Below are 18,258 nucleotides of genomic sequence, written 5' to 3'. Positions count from 1 at the left end.
CAAAAATATGACTTTCAGGGGAATCAAGAATGTGGCAGGTGAATATTTTCAAAATACTATTCCTGTTACAATAAGAAATGCATTGTTATTTTCATCATAAACCTAAAAGGTTTACCTGATCACCTAGAATTTTGTCCAAATTTTAAAAATATTGTTATCCTGTTTTTAATTGTGATAAAATATGACATACAACTTAGCATTTTAACTATATTAAGTGTATAATTCAGTAACATTAAATATACTCACATTGGTGGGGCATGGTGGCTTACACCTGTAATCCCAGCGCTTTGGGAGGCTGAGGTATGGTAGGAGACCAAGACCAGCCTGGGCAACATAGTAACATTTTTTCTATATAAAAAATAAGAAAAATTAGCTGGGTGTGGTGGTGCATATCTGTAGTCCCAGCTAACTCAGGAGGATGAGGCAGGAGGATCATTTGAGCCCAGGAGTTTAAGGCTTCAGTGAGCTATGATATTGCCACTGCATTCCAGTCTAGGTGACAGAGCAAGACCCTGTGGTCTTTAAAGAATAAATAAACACATTCACATTGTTGTGCAACCCACCATCCATCCATCTCCAGAACTTTTTCATCATCCTCAACTGAAACTCTATCCATTAAACAACAACTCCCCATTCTTCCTCCTCACAGCCCCTGGCAACCAACCACCTTTCTACTTTCTATGTCTATGGTTTTAACTTATATAAGTAGACTTGTACTGCATTTGTGTTTTTGTGCCTGGCTTATTGCACTTAGCATAATGATCTCAAGTTTATAGAGATCTTAGCATAAAATCTCAAGTGTTGTAATGCATCAGAATTTCCTTCCTTTTTAAGGCTGAATGTTCCAGTGTATGGACAGACCACATTTTGCTTATCCATTCGTCTGTTGATGAATGCTTGGGTGTTTCCACCTTTTGGCTTTTGTGAATACACTGCTAGCAGCACTGGTGTACATTTCACCCGGGATATTTTTGAAGAATATTAGTATTGAACCTCTCCGAAATTTTATATTTATTTAGATGTCCCTGATATGAAAACCATATCCAATGGGAAGGTGGAGTACACACACAACTTCTAAAAAGTTTTTCATGATCAGGGGAATTTCATTCTTAAATGTTACTTCATGTAATACTTGTGAAAACAATGTTATGTGGGCTGGGCGTGGTGGCTCACGCCTATAATCCTAGCACTGTGGGAGGTGGAGGTGAAGGGTCGCTCAAAGTCAGGAGTTCGAAATCAGCCTGAGCAAGAGCAAGAGCAAGACCCGTCTCTACTAAAAATAGAAAGAAATTAATTGGCCAACTAAAAATATCTATTAAAAAATTAGCCGAGCATGGTGGTACATGCCTGTAGTCCCAGCTACTTGGAAGGCTGAGGCAGAGGGATCGCTTGAGCCCAGGAGTTTGAGGTTGCTGTGAGCTAGGTTGATGCCACGGCATTCTAGTCTGGGCAACAGAGTGAGACTCTGTCTCAAAACAAAACAAAACAAAACAAAACAAAACAAAACAAAAAAACAATGTTATGTTCTTGTTACAAACACCAAATTTGTAACAATGTTCAAAAGATTTAATGCTCAGAATAACCAGATATGGTGAGTTTATAGTTTATTATACAAGCAAGTTTTTTTTTATAATCTGATAATTTTAGAAATTATTTTTCATTTTTTTTTTTTTTGAGGTAGGGTCAAAGACCCTGTCTTGCTAAAAAAAAAAAAAATTCCTTAAATAATCACATCTGCAAAGATATTTCTTCCAAATAAAGTAATATTTACAGGTTCTAGGGGTTAGGACTTGATATTTTAGGGAACCATTATTCAGTCTACCGGAGGCCTGGACCCCACACCTCTGCACTTCCACTCTTAGTAACTGGGAAGATGATTCCACAAATAACATGGCCAAGAATGTCACCCTCTGAGACTGAACTAGTAAAGCAACCACAACCACAACCACAGCAGGACATTTTAAATGTTTTTGAAGCAGAGCACCCAGAAGATGGTTTGCAAGTATGTTGCAGATAAAACTATTAAATAATGCTCTATTTCTTTGAACCAAACAAATGATCAAATAGTATTCAGAAGCTCTATCCATTGTAAAGAAAACTATTATATGACTTATTCACTTATATCATAACTCAAATGTCCATGTCTCAAAATTGTTCAGGCAAAGCTCCAGGAGATAATTATACTCTTTGTGGAACACCAGAAAACCCTTATATCCACAGAGTAGACTAATCTGCCATAACAGAGAGTAGAGCTTTGCTGGTAATTCAGAACGTACAGCAGTTAATTTAAAAAGGCACTACCCCTATTATCCACGTAAAAGGTAACTGGATTTGTGCCACTTAAGAAAATCACTCTGAAAAATGGCTCTTCTAAATCTTGACCTTCAAGAAGATGACTGCAAATTCCCCATCTAATTGTTGAGAATTATAGTTACATGAATATCCTGGCCTTGGCTGATGCTTTCTCAACAAAAAAGCATTACTCTTTCTTTAGGCAAGAAATGAATGGTTCCATGTTTTAAAAACCAAAATCAAAGAAATTAAATAAATGAGGAGGGAGAAAACTTGAACAGATTACATATTTTTATATGACTTCTAAATTGCTTTATCAGTTAAATAATTCTCTATATTTATGATACGGGCCATTCTTCCTACTGAAGTTAAAAGGCAATGGAAATGTTGTGTATGCCAACTATTCCCACTTCAAAAGGAAAGTTCTTGGTGCTTTGATGTGAACAACACATCATTTATCTTTCTGCACTGTACAGTTCATTCCTATCTAGGCTTTTTGACAGGCTTTTAAAATATGCATCCTTTCTCTAAGGCCTTAGTGAAGATTTACTCTTTCGATCAAGCATAATTATAGATTGTGAAATAAAAATAACCCATCTCTTGTACATTTACAATGTTGCTTGAGTTTTATGACAAGTACTTTATTCATAAAGAACCATTTTTTCTTCTGTGTGACTTTAAAAAGCCCAGAAAACACCTAGTTAACCATATCATAAAATATTTTGTTAAGAGGAATAAAATGCTAATTTTATGAGAGTAAATGATGAATTTGGTTTCTTCTCATAGAAACCTATTTCAAGTGCTTTTCAATAATTTGTCTACTTTGCAAATCCAGCTACACTTGGAATTTATCACCCTTTTAGGGTACAACTGTTTAAAGCAGGAAGTTGAGCTCTGCATTTTAAAAAATAGTGGCAATGGCTTTAAGGTATCAGTCATAAATGAGATGAAGAACTGTAAATATTCTTCTCTACGAGGAGGAGAATAACGGGAGAGAGTAGGTGAGGTCAAATATACAAGCCAGCTAAGCAGCAGAGGCTTGATTTTATTAGGCATTGAAGAACCGTACGCAAAGCAGGGACAGATTACTCTGATGGAGGCGTGGAGGTGTGGAGAACAGACTTAATAAGCAGACGACTGGAGTTAGGAAAACCAGGTAAATGCTCCACTTAGGAAATGAAAAGTGCCTGAAACACAGCACTGAGGGCTGGCATAAGATTGGGACAAATTCTGTAAGCACTTAGGAGGCAAAATTTGCCTTTGAGGGGACACGAATGTAGAGGGCTTTATTCCCTGTTCTCGGCGTTCCTGGCTTGTCTATATGCTAGAGGAAGTGGCAGGTAATCAGTGACTACAGTTCCCATAGTTCCTGGGAAAGCGTCGCTTGCATTTCCCAGAGGGCTGTGCGACGATCGCTTTGGCCCTGAGGGTCCATGAAAGGTGGGCAAACAGAGGGGACATTCTCTTTAGCGATGCTTTATAACAGAATTCCCCATTCACCCCTCCTGTAGCTCTCTCCTCTGACTCCTGCCCCTTTGTCCGCTAGCGTCAGGGACCCAATACCCCGGGACTTGACTCCTTGGCAACAGCTCCACAATGTTACCGTTTGGGTACCTCACGACCGGAAGTGGCTGCGCCTGGCGCATGCTGGGAAATGTAGTTCAGCTTTCCCATGGTCCCTGGACTGGTCCAATTGCTCGGCCTCTTCCGACTGTAGAACGAAAGGCCAGGGGCACGTGGAGGGGCTGTTCTGAAGCCACAGGTGTGGGTGTAGCCTGCGCACGGTCACAAGCAGGCCTAGGCCAAGACGGTCCCAGAGCCGAGCCTGCTGATCTCTATCCTGGCCAGTCTCCGTGGCAACCGGCTTGCCGCTGAGAACTCTGGGAATTGTAGTTGGAAGGGAGCCGGGCCCGCGCCCAGAGAGCCGAGCGGTTGCCGTTAGCGCTCGCCACCGGCCACTGCAGGCCACAGACCGGCACAGTGGTCAGAGCGAGTGCGCCCCTTTGGACGGTGAGGATAGTCTGGCGTCCCGGGAGATAGCCTCCTGCGTTACTTCGGCCGGCGACCCGGGTTGGATTCGCGGGAAGCCGGGCCGCAGGAACCCGAGACGCTGCGCCTCTGCGTGGATCCGGACCCGCCCCCTCCTGGCCTGGGGCGCCCGCCTCCCTCCGCTCGGCTCGGCTCGGCTGGGCTCGGCTCCCTAGGAATGTGTTTGGCTGGAGTTTGACGCAGAGTCACAGAGTAGATCCTAGTGATCAGCGTGGGGCCACAGACTGGGTCAGAGTGGAGACTTTATATTTCATCTAGCCCAGTCCTCTTCTGTTAGAAAAGAGGGATCCGAGGCCAGAGATAGGCAATGGCTAGTCCAAAATCGAGGGTCCAGACCATGGCTGCCTGCTCGCCCCTTCATTTCTAGCACAAAGCACAATGCCTGGCACAGAACGGGCGCTCAAACCTTTGTCAAGTGTCATGTCATCTTGAGGACAGACATCTGAAATACTTCAACAAATAAATTACAAGGTTTTAAAAAAATTTTTTTAAAGAAGAAAGTGGACCTGTAGATTAAAAGACTTACCAGCCAAACACAACGTTGTAGGCCTTATTTGGACCATGAGTCTAACAGCCATTTATAGGTGAGAACACATGATGTATGTTTTTCCATTCCTGAGGTCCTTCATTTAGGATAATGGTCTCCAGTTCCATCCAAGTTGATGCAAAAGTCACTTCATTCCTTTTTATGGCTGAGTAGTACTCCATGTGTGTGTGTGTGTGTGTGTGTGTGTGTGTGTGTGTGTGTGTGTGTGTGTGTGTATACACATACACATTTTCTTTATCCAGTTGATGGGCACTTAGGTTGATTCCCTATCTTTGCACTTGTGAATTGTGCTGTGATATGTGATAAACATTCGGGTGCAGGTGTCCTTTTTGATAAAATGACATCTTTTCCTTGGGAGATACCCAGTAGTGGGATTGCTGGACTGAATGGCAGGTCTACTTTTAGTTCTTTGAAGTATCTCCACGCTGTTTTCCATAGAGGTTGTATTCAATTACATTCCTACCAACAGTGTAGAAAAGTTTCCTTTTCACTGCATCTATCAACATTATTGGTTTTTGACTTTTTAATACTGGCCATTCTGACAGGGGTAAGGCCAAATCGCATGTGGTTTTAATTTGCATTTCCCTAATGATTAGTGATGTTGAGCAATTTTTCATGTGTTTGTTGGCCATTTGTCTATCTTCTTTCGAAAAAATCCATTCATCTCTTTTACCCACGTTTTGATGGGGTTATTTGTTTTTTCTGGATGATTTATTTGAGTTCTTTGTAGATCCGTGATATTAGTCCTTTGTTAGATGTGTAGCTTGTGAACTTTTCCTCCCATTCTGTAGGGTGTCTATTTACTCTGTTGATAAAAGCTATTTAGTTTTTAAAACTAACTTTGTATCAACAATTGGATCAAAATTTAATTTAGATTATCTCTGGGAAATAGAGTTATGAAGGACTTTCCCTTTGCACATTTTTATAAGTATGTACCATTTAATTATTTTTTGCAATAAATAGACATTGCTCTGCAATCAAATAATTTTTAAAGAAATATACTGGGGGGGGGGGGATGGAACAAGAAATTTCCTAAAGAGAAAAAAAGCAAGTAATCTCCCTTATTCCCCTTAGAGCTGCCAGGTTTCTTCATTGGCTCCAGAACAAGAATTTTTCTAGGGTAAATGTCACCTCCACAATGAGCACAAGAATCCCCACATATCACCACCTTCAGCCAGTTGAGACCCTGTTCAAACGTGAATCCTGAGAGCGCCCCCTTCCAAGCCAGTGGTGAAAAGCTGGAACCCCCAGGGTCCTTGTTCCTTTTTCATGGGTCCTGCTGTGTTGCAGAGCAGGCAGAACGTCGCAGCTTACAGATCCGCATTGGAGCCACGTGTCGTCAGCAGACTAGTATGAGAGCTCGGAAAGTCCAGAACCCAGAAGTACGCCAAGGAGAGTGACAGTCTCCTCTCAGCTGCCCAGGGGGATCCGGGCCACAGCTGAGCGCCTTCATTCCCGGAGTGTGCACTGTGCATGATGTTTGCTCTTTTGAATTGTGGTGTGGCAGCTTTTTAGCCAAACTGCACTTTATTGACAATAACATCACATCTTCATCTTTCCTTCATAAAGCCTGGCCACAGGATTTGAAGGGAACCTGTGAGAGATCAAGCCCCTTTGTGGGATGTACCGGGGCCTGATGCAGGGAGAAACGGGGTTGGAGAATCAAGGGAGCAGACCCGATGAGGCATCACCCCAATCCCAGAGGAGGAGTGGCAGCGGGAGAGGTGGGCTGTGCTTCTGTCTCTCCCTCAAGAGGAGTCATTACCTCGCTGTTTCTTTTTGCTATAAATTCTCAGATCTGGGTGACTACATTCCTTTATAACAGGACTATTCGCATTCATTGCAAAGCCAAATGCCAACACCACGGAGCTGCTGTGTGCCCACGGATCTCGCACGAGGAACCAAGAGTTGACTCCACAGTTGTGGACATGTCCGTGACAGCCTGCATCAGGGAGATGTAAGCTTCCTTCTCTCTACAGTGTGGTCTGACTGCGAGCTGCCACTCTGAAAGAACTGACACTCTGGACAACTTCTAGAGTCTCCTGTCACCATTGGTATCCATGGGACATAGAAATAGGGGGAGGCCAGAGGCAGAATGACACTCATCTGGTGCCTGCCAGAGCAGAGGGATGGGTTGTTAAAGTATTGAGATGCTTCTGCTCTGTGCTCCCGAGCACCCTGCCAGCCACCTGGGTCACCCCAGCTACCTGCCCCCCACCCCTCAGGACCACTCCAGGATCCAGCATGTAATGATTATCTCCTGGTCCGATGAGAGGCCTCCAGGCCCCAGGACCAGCATCTCTTCTAACCGGCCAGTGTTTGGGCCCTGGCAGTTGTTAAGGGGTTTGGCATCTGCCTTGGCCTCAGCCTTTCCACACTGCCACTGCCCCCACCCACACACACACAGGACAGTGAAAAGATGCAGGTCCCAGCTCCACTGCATACTAGCTGTGCACTCTTGAATCTTGGACAAGTCCTTTCACTTCTCTGAGCCTCAGTTTCCTCATCTGCAAGCATCAAATAAAATAAAAGATGAGGAAGTACTAAACCACAGGGTGCTTACATCTCTAAGTTGCTGTTTTGCTTATCGTTTATGATGCATGTGAGTCTTTGTCCAACCCAAGACACGGCCTCCACCCCCAGCTCCCTCCCCCCGACTCCCCTTTGTGCAGGTCTCAGTCCACTGCTGCCTGGAGAGGTGCTTGTGAGCTTTGTGGCTGCCTTCCCGCCTTCCTCTCACCTTGGAGGGAGATGCCCCAGGACTCAACTCTACTCAGGGAGGTCACTAACTTTTTTCACCCCTTTGGGCAGCCTCCTGAGCCACCTGCTGACCACACCCTCCTCCTGTGTGACCAGGAGAGCTCACGTTATCCTTCCAGATCTCCCACGCTTCCCGCATGCCCCCACCCCCTGCTTTAGTCCCCTGCTTTGTCCTCATCCTCTCCCAGGTTTGTATCATCATAATTTGAGGGTTATGCCTTGTATTTAGAAAATACAGATATGGCTAAAAAGAAAATGAAAGTAATTCAAAATCTCAGTGCATATATAATATTTAACCTGCTTTAAAAAAATGTCTGATAAGCCTCATTTTTCATTGTTGTGTTTTATGCCATAATTTGTTGAATCGAATCCTGTGGTAGGCACAGATTGTATTGAGTTGTCCTTTTTTGTACAGGAAACACATCATATTTGAATTTCCTGTGTGTGATTTCAGATGATGACATCAGGACTGAGAACAAGAAGTTCATCTCCAATCAGGAACTTTCTGAAAGGTGATCCCATGAGTGACCTCAGGCAGACCATTTAGGGAAGTTCTGCGGACAAGGCTGAGAGACACCACAGAATGTTCCAGTACCTTCGAGCAGCATCAGGGAGCTTCTCAGAGAGGAGGCTGAGCAGCTCCTGTTCCCAAGAGAAGAGTTTCAAGCAGGAGAGAGGAACGATGCATGCCAGGTGAGCCCCTTGTTCCAAGTCAGAGCACTGCAGAAGCAGAAGACCCCGTCAGTGTTAGCACGAGTGACCACAGTTTCCGGGCAGACCCAGTCCTTACTCAGCATCCAAGAGTCCACACAGGAGAGAACCCCCGCCCCCCAAGTGTAAGCATGTGGAAAGCCCTTTGGTTCTTCTAGACAGGTTAGCTGCCGTTGATCGGGGAGCTTCACACGGACAGAAGTCCTGTGACGGGAGCGGGCAGACCAGCGGCGCCTTCAGCTGTGGGAAGGCCTTGCATCAGGCCAAGTGTCTGAGCCATCAGAAAGTCCACTGCCAGGAGTGATCCAGAAGGTGATAAATATGCAGAAGCTCCATGTTCAGTCCCTGAGACATCTTGTTTGGAGCCTGCAGAGAAAATTCCAGGCTGGGGCTGTGGCCCTCACACCAGCCACCTGCCTCCACCTTAGTCCCCTCTTGGGCCACTTTTCTGTCACTTCTGTTTTTAAAAAAAAAAAAACAAAAATATAACACAGGCCGGGCACAGTGGCTCACGCCTGTAATCCTAGCACTCTGGGAGGCCGAGGCAGGAGGATCACTCGAGGCCAGGAGTTGAAGACCAGCCTGAGCAAGAGCGAGACCCCATCTCTACTAAAACTAGAAAGAAATTAGCTGAACAACTAAAAAAATATATAGAAAAACTTAGCCAGACATGGTGGCGCATGCCTGTAGTCCCAGCTCCTGGGGAAACTGAGGCAGGAGGACTGCTTGAGCCCAGAAGTTTGAGGTTGCTGTGAGCTAGGCTGATGCCACGGCACCCTAGCCCAGGCAACAGAGTGAGACTGTCTCAAAGAAAATAAGTAAATAAACAAAATGAGAAAAAATTAATCACCTATTCTGGCAAGAATCACTGGTAATATTTAAGTGTCTTTCTAGCACTTTTTCTGTGTGTATGTGTGTGTGTGTGTGTGTGTGTGTGTGTGTGTGTGTGTGTGTGTGTGTGTGTGTGTGTGTGTACATTTTCCCCATTAATCAGGTTTCTCTAAAAGAGAGGGAGGAATCTCCTCGGGTCCAGGCTTTTCAGCGTGAGAACCTAGAGCAGGTCCCCAGCGAGGCTGGGCGCCCTCCCTGGAGCCTCTGCAGCAGCAATACCGCTCTCGGCCACAGGAGGGGGGTGTTTGCTCGTGAATGTCGGCCCCAAAGCCTGCTGGAAACCGCAGCCCCGGCGTCTGCAAGGAGCAGCTCCCATCCAAGTCGCCCCTGGCTTTTTGGCTAACTCTGCCCACTACACTCTTGGTAAACCTTCTTGGTTCATGAAGCAAAAAAGACAGAACTCACATGCTTCACTCTTTCACCACATCTACCCAAATTTGACGAATCTTTGGATAGATCTTCCCTCATGCTGCAGCCTTGCGCTACCCGGACCACTCCCCCCAAATTAACACTCTTCGCTGGTCTCCCATCATGTCCCGGGACCAAGTCCAAACTCCTCACCAGGCCTGTTGGGCCGCGAAGGCCCTGGGCCCTCTTCTCACCTCCTACCCTGGCGCTCTCCACCTCACCAGCTCTATTTTCAGACAACACTGGGCCCGTGTCAGCTGTGATCACTCTGTCACCAGCAGGCCTTCCTGCGTGCTTCTCTCCGCAAGACTTTCCCCAGCATTTCATGAGTTATTATGTCTTTCCAGAAGTCGTGATCAACTCCGAGAGTCTGGGTTACATAATTCTCCGTGGGGCCCAGAAATTCCCCTTTCCAAACCCGTATCACACTGGATCGCCTGCCTTCCTTCTAGAATGGAAGTCCCCTGAGGCGAGGACCACGTCAGTCGTATTCACGCATGTTCCCAGTGCAGTGCCTGGCACTGCATGGGGCTCAGTAAAGATTTACTACATGGGCGAACGAATGAGTGAAGGAATGAATGAGTGTGCCTTTTCCTGTGCCCCGAGGTAGAGTCTGCAAACCAGTGCATTTCTTTCCTTTCATCTTTGTCCCTCATGGGACACTAGGTGCCTCTCATTGTCTCCCATGTCTCTGGAAAAACATCCCAAGAAATAGTGTCTCTATAGGACCAGGTCCCTCTCTTGCGGTGGGAAGAAATGGCATTTGGAGTTCAACAGACCTAACTTCAAGTCCCAGCTCTGCCACTAACTAGCTGGGCATGTACTTTATGTCCTCTGGGGGAAGGTGATGCTGAGCTTGCAGGGTTGCTGTGGTAAACCACATGCCAGCCTGGCACATAGCATGGTCATTAGATCAGTCTTCCTCCCGCCCTCCCAGCACCCCCACCTAAGACCCTTCTGGAACCTTTTAACACAGACACCCCTGTCATCTCAAGGCTGCTGCTACTAGCTCCCTGATCCCCCTCTGTCCTTCCCAACGTTGCCTGAGCCACTTGTTGCTGACACCTCCTCCGCTGTCCTGTATCTCCAGCATAAAGAGTAGTGCCAGGTACAGAGTAGCTGCTCCAAAGACATTGCTTAAATGAATGCAGGAACGAATGAACCAGCCACAGCAGTGTCCCCGGGGGCATGTTTGCCAGTAGTCACCAGCCTCTTGATGGGCAGGTGGCTTCCCGGCCATCCCAAGCCAGGCAGAGCACATGTGGAGACACAGATGCCAGGACACCCTCACAAGGCCAAGACCAGGAACGGAAAAAGTGACACTGGGCTTTGCTGAAGAACAAGAGGAAGGAGGAGGGAAGATGAAGAAAAGCTGTAGCCCCATGGGAGAAGGAAACTGACAACTGCGGAGCCTGGATTCTCGAGTCGTGCACAGCATTAGGTGCCCCTGCCAGCGGGCCTCAGAGATCACACGCGCAGGACTGCGTGGCGTCCGAGCAAGCTCCTCCTGGAGGGTGTCTGCATTCCTTATGGCCATTACTGGTGCTAGAAGTGCAAGTTCCAACAAAACTTTTTTCTTAACTCGCCTCTTTCATCATGTTTTCCTCCTTTGTGCGCATTTTATGTCACTCGTACCCTGAAGCCCCTCTGACAATCCTTGCCGGGCCCCCTCCGTGATCTCCCGTGTTTCATGAGATCAGAGCACCCCCTGAGCCCCATCACCCGTGACAAGCACCCGCCCTCTCTCCAGTCGGAACCGTCAGCTGATGAATAAGTGCTGATTTCTCCTCAAATGATCACCACCCCAATCCTTGACATTCAAAGGATTGTGCTCAGAATGGCTTATCTGCTGCGGGGTGAGGTTGTGCCTTCTCAGAACGTCGGTGCATTCATCGGGGACGTGCGTTCTCTCCTGCGTGACGCTCGAGCGTGAGCTGTGACGTGGGTTCCACTCTATTCTGTGCCGCGTCCGCCCCTGTGATTTTCTCGTCCCTAATTACTGCTCACTTCCGTCTGAGGATTTTCCTCCATTGGTGCCATTCATAAAGAGCCTCTCCAGTATGAATTATGAGATGAATGGAAAATTTTCCCTCATTCAGATGATTCAAAGCTTTCCTCTGCTCTGCGAATTCTTTGATGTTCTGCCAGAATCCTGTCCAAATGTTTGGCCACGTGTATCACGCCGGCGGAGCAAGGTTTGGGCTTAGAGTCTGCTATTTCCCCAAAGCGGTGTTTTCTTCAGCGTCACGTCTCTCCGAATCCTGGCCTCTGAGGAGTACCTGTCCCTCCAGGTCAGCCCCCGCCGTCGCGCCATGGCAGGAGGGCTGAGCATTTGTGTTCACGGCGCGTCCTTGGCCCTGGCTTCATGCTATGATGACACTGTAGGAAATGAGGCTGTCACAAGCCCCCGTTTCTGAGAAACAGATTTCTGGGAGTGTTCACGGCCACGCTGGCCCCTGCCTGTTTCGTCTTATGATTGCAGCAGCAAGAACGAGGAAGCGCTGGGTGAGCCCTGCAGTCCACAAGGCAGCGAGGACCTAACACTCTCCCGGGTGCTCAGGGTCATTGCTCGTGTTGCACCCACCCCACCCCCGCCCCTATTACCACCCCCACCCCACCCCCCACTCAGGATCCTGCCATCCTCTAAGCCTGGCCCAAGCCCACCTCTTCCCAGAAGCCTTCCTAGGACCCTGCGAGCCTGCAGTTGGGCCCCCTGCAGTTCCGTGAGAATCCACAGCCTGCAAAACCCATTTACACTCATGTCATGCTCGAGTCCTTCATTATCTCTTTATGCCTTTTTCTTCTCAAACAGACTTAAAGCTTTTTGAAGAAGAACCACGTCTGTCCTTTGGATTCTCCACAGCTCCTTTGAACGTCGGGATGCTCAGGAGCTCCGCGTGGATTGGCCGCGACGCAGCAGCCTAAGCAGACGGGTTTGTGGCTCGGGGTTACCTTTGCCTGAGCACTGGAGCCTGCCTTCTCCGGGACGGTCGTTGGTTGGTGGTTCTCTTCAAGGTCACACGGAGAAGATCTAGTACTTATGGCCACTCCTTCCTCCCTAGCCCACCCCACCAGGCAGGCCACCCAGATTAGCTCCGATGACCAACCGTAAGGTGGCAAATGCTTTGTCCCCGTGCCTCAGCTCTGCCTGAGAGAAGTCGCTAGTTGCCATGCATTGTGCCGAGCCCTGGGAGGGACCTTGGGAGGGGGAGGCAGGGAACATGCCAGAAATCAGTATTGCTGCAGAGCTGTGCATTCACAGGGTCCTGGCTACATACAACTGGCTCAGGGACCACCCTCAGTGTGAACTTGGAGCTCTTTGAAGGCAAGGCCTGTGTCTTAGCCCCATCTGTGTCTTCACAGTGCCTGACCCAACATCCAGCACGTAGTCCATAGGCATCAGTATCTACTGAGTGAATAACTGCGCCACAGTGACCAAGCATCCAAGGATTTCATGGAGGTAACAAGGAGAACAGACATTAGTGACTGTGCTGGAATGTCCCACCTGTGCCTTTCCTAGCCCCGGTGAGCCCCTCATCCCACTGGTGCATGGCTAAGTTTGGGGTCCCAAGCACAAAGTACAGAAAAGGCCCCTTACTTTTTGTTAGTTGCAAAATCTCGATCTCCCCTGAAAAAATGGGAACAAATTCTGGGTATATACCCAGGGTTTTACATAGCCTTCGAGCTTTCTTCCAACTTGCTTTAAAAGCTAGTGAGTCAACTACATTCATGGTAGGGCCACTAAGAGCTATTCTGTAGTGTTGGCACAGCCCACAAGAACTGCATGCCCAAGGGACCCAGGTCTTCCTCCACGCAGCCCACCCTTGACTTGGTGAACATGCCATCAGGTCAGTGAGTGTGCAGGACAGAAGGAAAGGGAGTGTCCTAGCCTGCCACCTCTTCGTCTGCTACCAGAGGCCTACGTGCTCCCCACTCCTCTCCGGGACACAAGAGACAGCCAGTCACCGGCTTCGTGTGCTCCAGTCCTGGAAGTTTACAGCCAGTCTGCAGAATGCCCTCTCGAATCATTCCTCCAAGGCCAAACTGGATAAGAAATGGCAAAGACAAGTGGAGGAGACAGAAATGGATAACAGGGAGAGCCACTAGAGCCGCAGAGGACTGGAGGCATGTGACCCTAACCTGGGCACTCCCGGGAGTGGCAAGGGTCATTCCAAAGAGCGGTACAGGCACCTAGGAAATCACTCAAGAAACTGGGTCTAGGTGGAAAGCTGTAAAGTAGAGACGTACTCTCACCCCATTCCCGCTCCCATCAAAGAGGACACCAGGAAAGTCCCTGCAGAACAGCCACGCCAGTATCTTGACGCTCCTTAACTGGTTCCGTAACTGGCTAAGTAACTTGCCTAAGGTCACGCAACTAATAAGCAGAGGAGCAGGGATTCAAATCCAAATCTGCCCATTGCCCATGCTTTTAATAGCTCTAAGTTTTTCCATTGCAGGATTTTTAATTCCATTTGCTGGGCTAACTGGCCTGTTTTCTCCGTGTGTTATGTGGCCATGTTGAAATGGTCCTGTTTCCGCAGTCCCTTCTTCAGCCTGTCAAAGCCACAGGAAAGGTTCCTAACAGACCGATCGCAAGGAACACTTGCGACCCCTATTGAAACCACGTTCATGAGAGACGTCAAGCTGTCGACTGGCAGTCGCTGGAATTTCTGCTGTGGAAATCGGGGGAGACTCTCAAGTCAAGGCGGATTTAAGAATCTGTGGTTATGCTCTCAAGTCCATAAGTCAGGATTTACAATTTATTTCTGCTCCACTATGTCTGGGGCTTCAACTGGAGTAGCTGGGACAGCAGGTAGTGGCCGGGATGGCCCGACTGGGGCTCTGTGCCCGGGCCTTGGTTCTATCTGCCAGCTTCTTCTTCAACTCCTTTCCCATGGGATCTGGTGGGGCTGAAATGTCCAAAATGACTTTTCCCTCATGTGTGTGGTGCCTCATGTTCTTCCGTGTGGCCTCTCTCTCCAGCAGAGTAGGCCGTCTTCTTGTGTCAGTGGCAGGCCCATAAGAGCCCTCTGTCAATGCTCCGCTCCATAGTGCCATCCCTGTGCTACCCCACAGCCCCTTCTGTGGGAACTGCTGCCAGGCGGCTGTGTTGTACACGTGATGCTGCCTCTGTGCCCTCCCCACCCTGACACAAAGCTCATTGGACCAGACCAGGGTCCAATATAGGCTGGCCAATGACTCTTGAAGTCGTCTGGCACAAAAGCATAAAGAAAGCCAGTCAGATGTGCACTTTTGGAAATTTGAACCAAAAAAAAAAAAAATCAGATGGTATAGACAGAAGGCAGGCAGGTCCTGGATGGACCAATGTGTCAGACAAAATTACACTGAAGAAGAAACTTGGAGATTGAAGAAAAACCCAAAATAAGCTTTGGCGTGGAGAAAAATCCACTCACAGTGGAGGGAAAAATAAGCTGATTTTTTAGCAAGATGATAGAGGAAGAGAAAGAGCATCGCTATGAAAGCAGAGGAGGGCCAGCCCCACAGCTGTCCTGCCCGCCTGCCCATGGCTCACCAGGCCTGGCCTCGCCCGTGTCTGTCGTTGCAGGCAGCCTGCTACTTGTTCCCTTTGCTGTCAGTTGCCTTACAAGTGGGCATACGACTTAGTTCTGCCAACCACCTGAGACCAAGGGGAAAGCCAACTTGCTGAGGATGGCAGAGCAGACAGACGAAAGGAGCCTGAGTCCTCAGTGACATTGTTGAGCCATTATGCCTGTCCCGGGAATCACCCACTTCTGTTTTCTAAGCAGATTTCTGCTACTTGCAGCTTAAAGCATTCCTCACCTCTTCCTAGAACCTCTCTGTCATCAACTCCTTAGAGCCCTGTGGCTCTTACTATAGCTCCAGATAGAAAATCAACCCAAGTTTAGACATTGGAAATCTCGCTCATATGGGTAGAAAATAAAAATCAGGATTTGTCACAGCCCACAAAGCAAGTCCAGATCTTAGTCCCCTCCCCCATCCTATAGGACATAGACAAGATAAAATGAAATGTTCAGCAAGGTTCCAAAAATTCAGCATGTCTTCTAAAATGGGGCTGAGTGATAAATTTTAGGAAGAAGCTCAGTGGGGGTTGTAAGGCCTGAGATGCGGCGCTTCAGCCAGGAAGCCATGGAGGCTTGTGGGAGCAAGCGGCAGGTTGGGATGGGCAGCTGGTAGTTGGGGTGGACAAGTTCTGGAGAAAGAGACCAGTACCCACAGCTGGGTTTTGTGAGTTCCATGTACCAACTGGAAGGAGTTTATGGCAGGAACTAAACTGGTGGAAAACTAGACCTTTTGGTTACTCTCCAGCCAACCTTAGTGACGTTTCAGATCCTCTTACGAATAAAGTGGCCTGAACTGTGGCCCTCTGTTGCCAGTCCCTGTGCACCGGCACTCCCCATTTTGCCATTCCTCATCTCCCCACCTCTCCTCTTTTTTCTCTACTTATTCCTTCTAGCTTCTCTAAGCAAAGCCAGGAGCCAGCAATGTACAAGACCTGAATTGCTTCTCGATTAGAGAGTTCCTATAGGGGGAGGCCAAGATGTATTTTGGGAGACTTAGAATGCTGGTCTAAGGAGGAGGAGCGAGGTGGTTGGTAGGAGAAAAGCAGCCAGTTGATGAGACTGGAGTGAGCTTTCTTCTGGTTCAACTTTCATATGTGGATTTGTGTGTGTGTGTGTGTGTGTGTGTGTGTGTGTGTGTGTGTGTGTTTCTTCAACACAGGAAATGTACCTGATCCTTCCCTTGGGAAATGAGAAGATGAACCAAGAGTTCTAGCCCTTCCCCTTTAAATCTGTTTTTAAAAACATAAAACAAAAATAAACTGGCATCCTCCTAATGAGCTTATAAATGCAGATCATTCCACTCACCGTGTTTCCTATTTCAGAATAGTCTTTGGAGATGTGGCCCTTAGAAGTTTATCAAATTTATGGGGCCAGATTCTGCCCCCAAGCTCAGCCCTCTCAATGCAGTCCTCGTGCACCCTATATATTGTATGGAGCCCTGGCTCTGAAGGCCAAACCCAGTGCAATGCTGATGTTTGCCTGTTTTATTACCTCACTCAACAGAAATGTACTGACTTCCTAGTAGGATGAACCCGAGCCTATAAAAGGACTCAGGAAGACAAGTCATTAGAGACAAAAAGAAATCCTATGACATAATCAGAGAAAGGATTGCTTTGGTTGTGGTGAAAAAAGTAAAAAGGCTTAAACCCCTACTTTGATGGCATTAATGCTTTAATATGCTGCTTAATAAAGCCTGAATTCCCCCAGAAAGTTTCCCTGTGTATTACCAAGGATTTTCTGAAGTCCAATAAGGAAAAGAACTGAAGGCTTTTCCCCAGTCTTCATCACCGAGGTTTGTCTCCAGTATGAATTAGCCTGATTACTGAAAAAAGCTCTCCCACAGCCTCTACAATGAGAGCAATTCTTTCCTGTGAATTCTCCAGTGATGAAAAAGTGCTAAGCTATCCCCAAGTGATTTTCCACATTGATTATCCTCATAATCTTCTTTCCAGAATGAATGGCCTAACGTTCAATGTACACCACGCTTCCCCTAGATAGCTTTCCATATTCATTGCATAGGACCAGTTTAAGTCCCGAATGAATTAGCTGGTATTGTCTAAGGATGGAGCTCTGATTCAACCTTCTTCCTCATCCATTATACTCAGAGGGCCCCTCTCTGCTGCAACATCCCAGATGTCTAATTAGCTCTGAGCACCATCCAAAAGCATTTTTATAGCCATTACGTACATATGGTTTTTCTCCAGTGTGAATTCTCTGACGTTGAATGAGCTTTACTTTAAGCCCGTGCACATTTATGCATTTGTAGAGTTTCTGCTGCATGTGAATTAGCTGACGCTGTGTTGGAATGCTGACAGTGCCTCCCCGTGCCCTGGGATTCTCTCCAAGATGAACGCTACAATGTTCAATGGGATGGGAGCCCCAAGGAAAATTGTCTGTATTCACAACAAAGATGTTCTCTCTAATATGAATACTGTAATATCAAATAAATTCTAAATTCTGTACCAAGGCTTGGCCAAAATATCTTACTTGGGGTTTTTCTCACTTCTAAAAAATGTAAATGGAGTGGCAAGTTTTTTCCATATTCATCACACTCATGGATTGGGCATCCCTAAAAGGGTTCTCTGAGATGTCTCCATAGTCACAGACTTCTCCAAACTCAGGGACCTGGTCAGCATCCCATGGGACCATCTCATTGCATCCATCTGTGATTCTGCTGCAAAAGTGCCTGCTTTGGGGTCAGCCCATTCATTGTTCATGGTCCCAGTCTCACAATATGAAATTACAGAAGTTGTTAAAATGTTAACCCTTTCTAACAGTACTTTTCTATTTTGGAGACAGAGTCTTGCTCTGTAGCCCCAGCTAGATGTAGAGTCGTCATCATAGCTCACTGCAGCCTCAAACTCCTGGGCTCAAGCGATCCTCCTGCCTCAGCCTCCCCAGTAGCTGAGACTATAGGTGTGTGGTGCCACCATGCCCAGCTGACAGTACTTTTATGATTCATTTTTTATTTAAATCTTGGATCCAAGTAGAATTTAACATAATGTAAAGATTACGCTAATGCACCAGCTTGCCCTT

General features: G+C 47.2%; 1 long non-coding RNA gene across 1 annotated transcript; it reads left to right on the top strand.

Moving 5' to 3' along the window:
• The first annotated feature begins 4,221 nt into the window (after positions 1-4,221).
• On the top strand, positions 4,222-17,671 carry LOC105868497 (uncharacterized). The gene is made up of 3 exons (XR_012913448.1): positions 4,222-4,925; positions 8,103-8,341; positions 17,489-17,671. It is a non-coding gene; the product is annotated as an uncharacterized LOC105868497 (long non-coding RNA).
• Positions 17,672-18,258: the final 587 nt, after the last annotated feature.

The sequence above is a fragment of the Microcebus murinus genome, chromosome 19 (genome assembly GCF_040939455.1).
Source record: "Microcebus murinus isolate Inina chromosome 19, M.murinus_Inina_mat1.0, whole genome shotgun sequence".
In the NCBI taxonomy this organism is placed as follows: domain Eukaryota; kingdom Metazoa; phylum Chordata; class Mammalia; order Primates; family Cheirogaleidae; genus Microcebus; species Microcebus murinus.
Note: the sequence above shows the minus strand (reverse complement) of the source record. Positions and strands in the feature narration are given on the sequence as shown.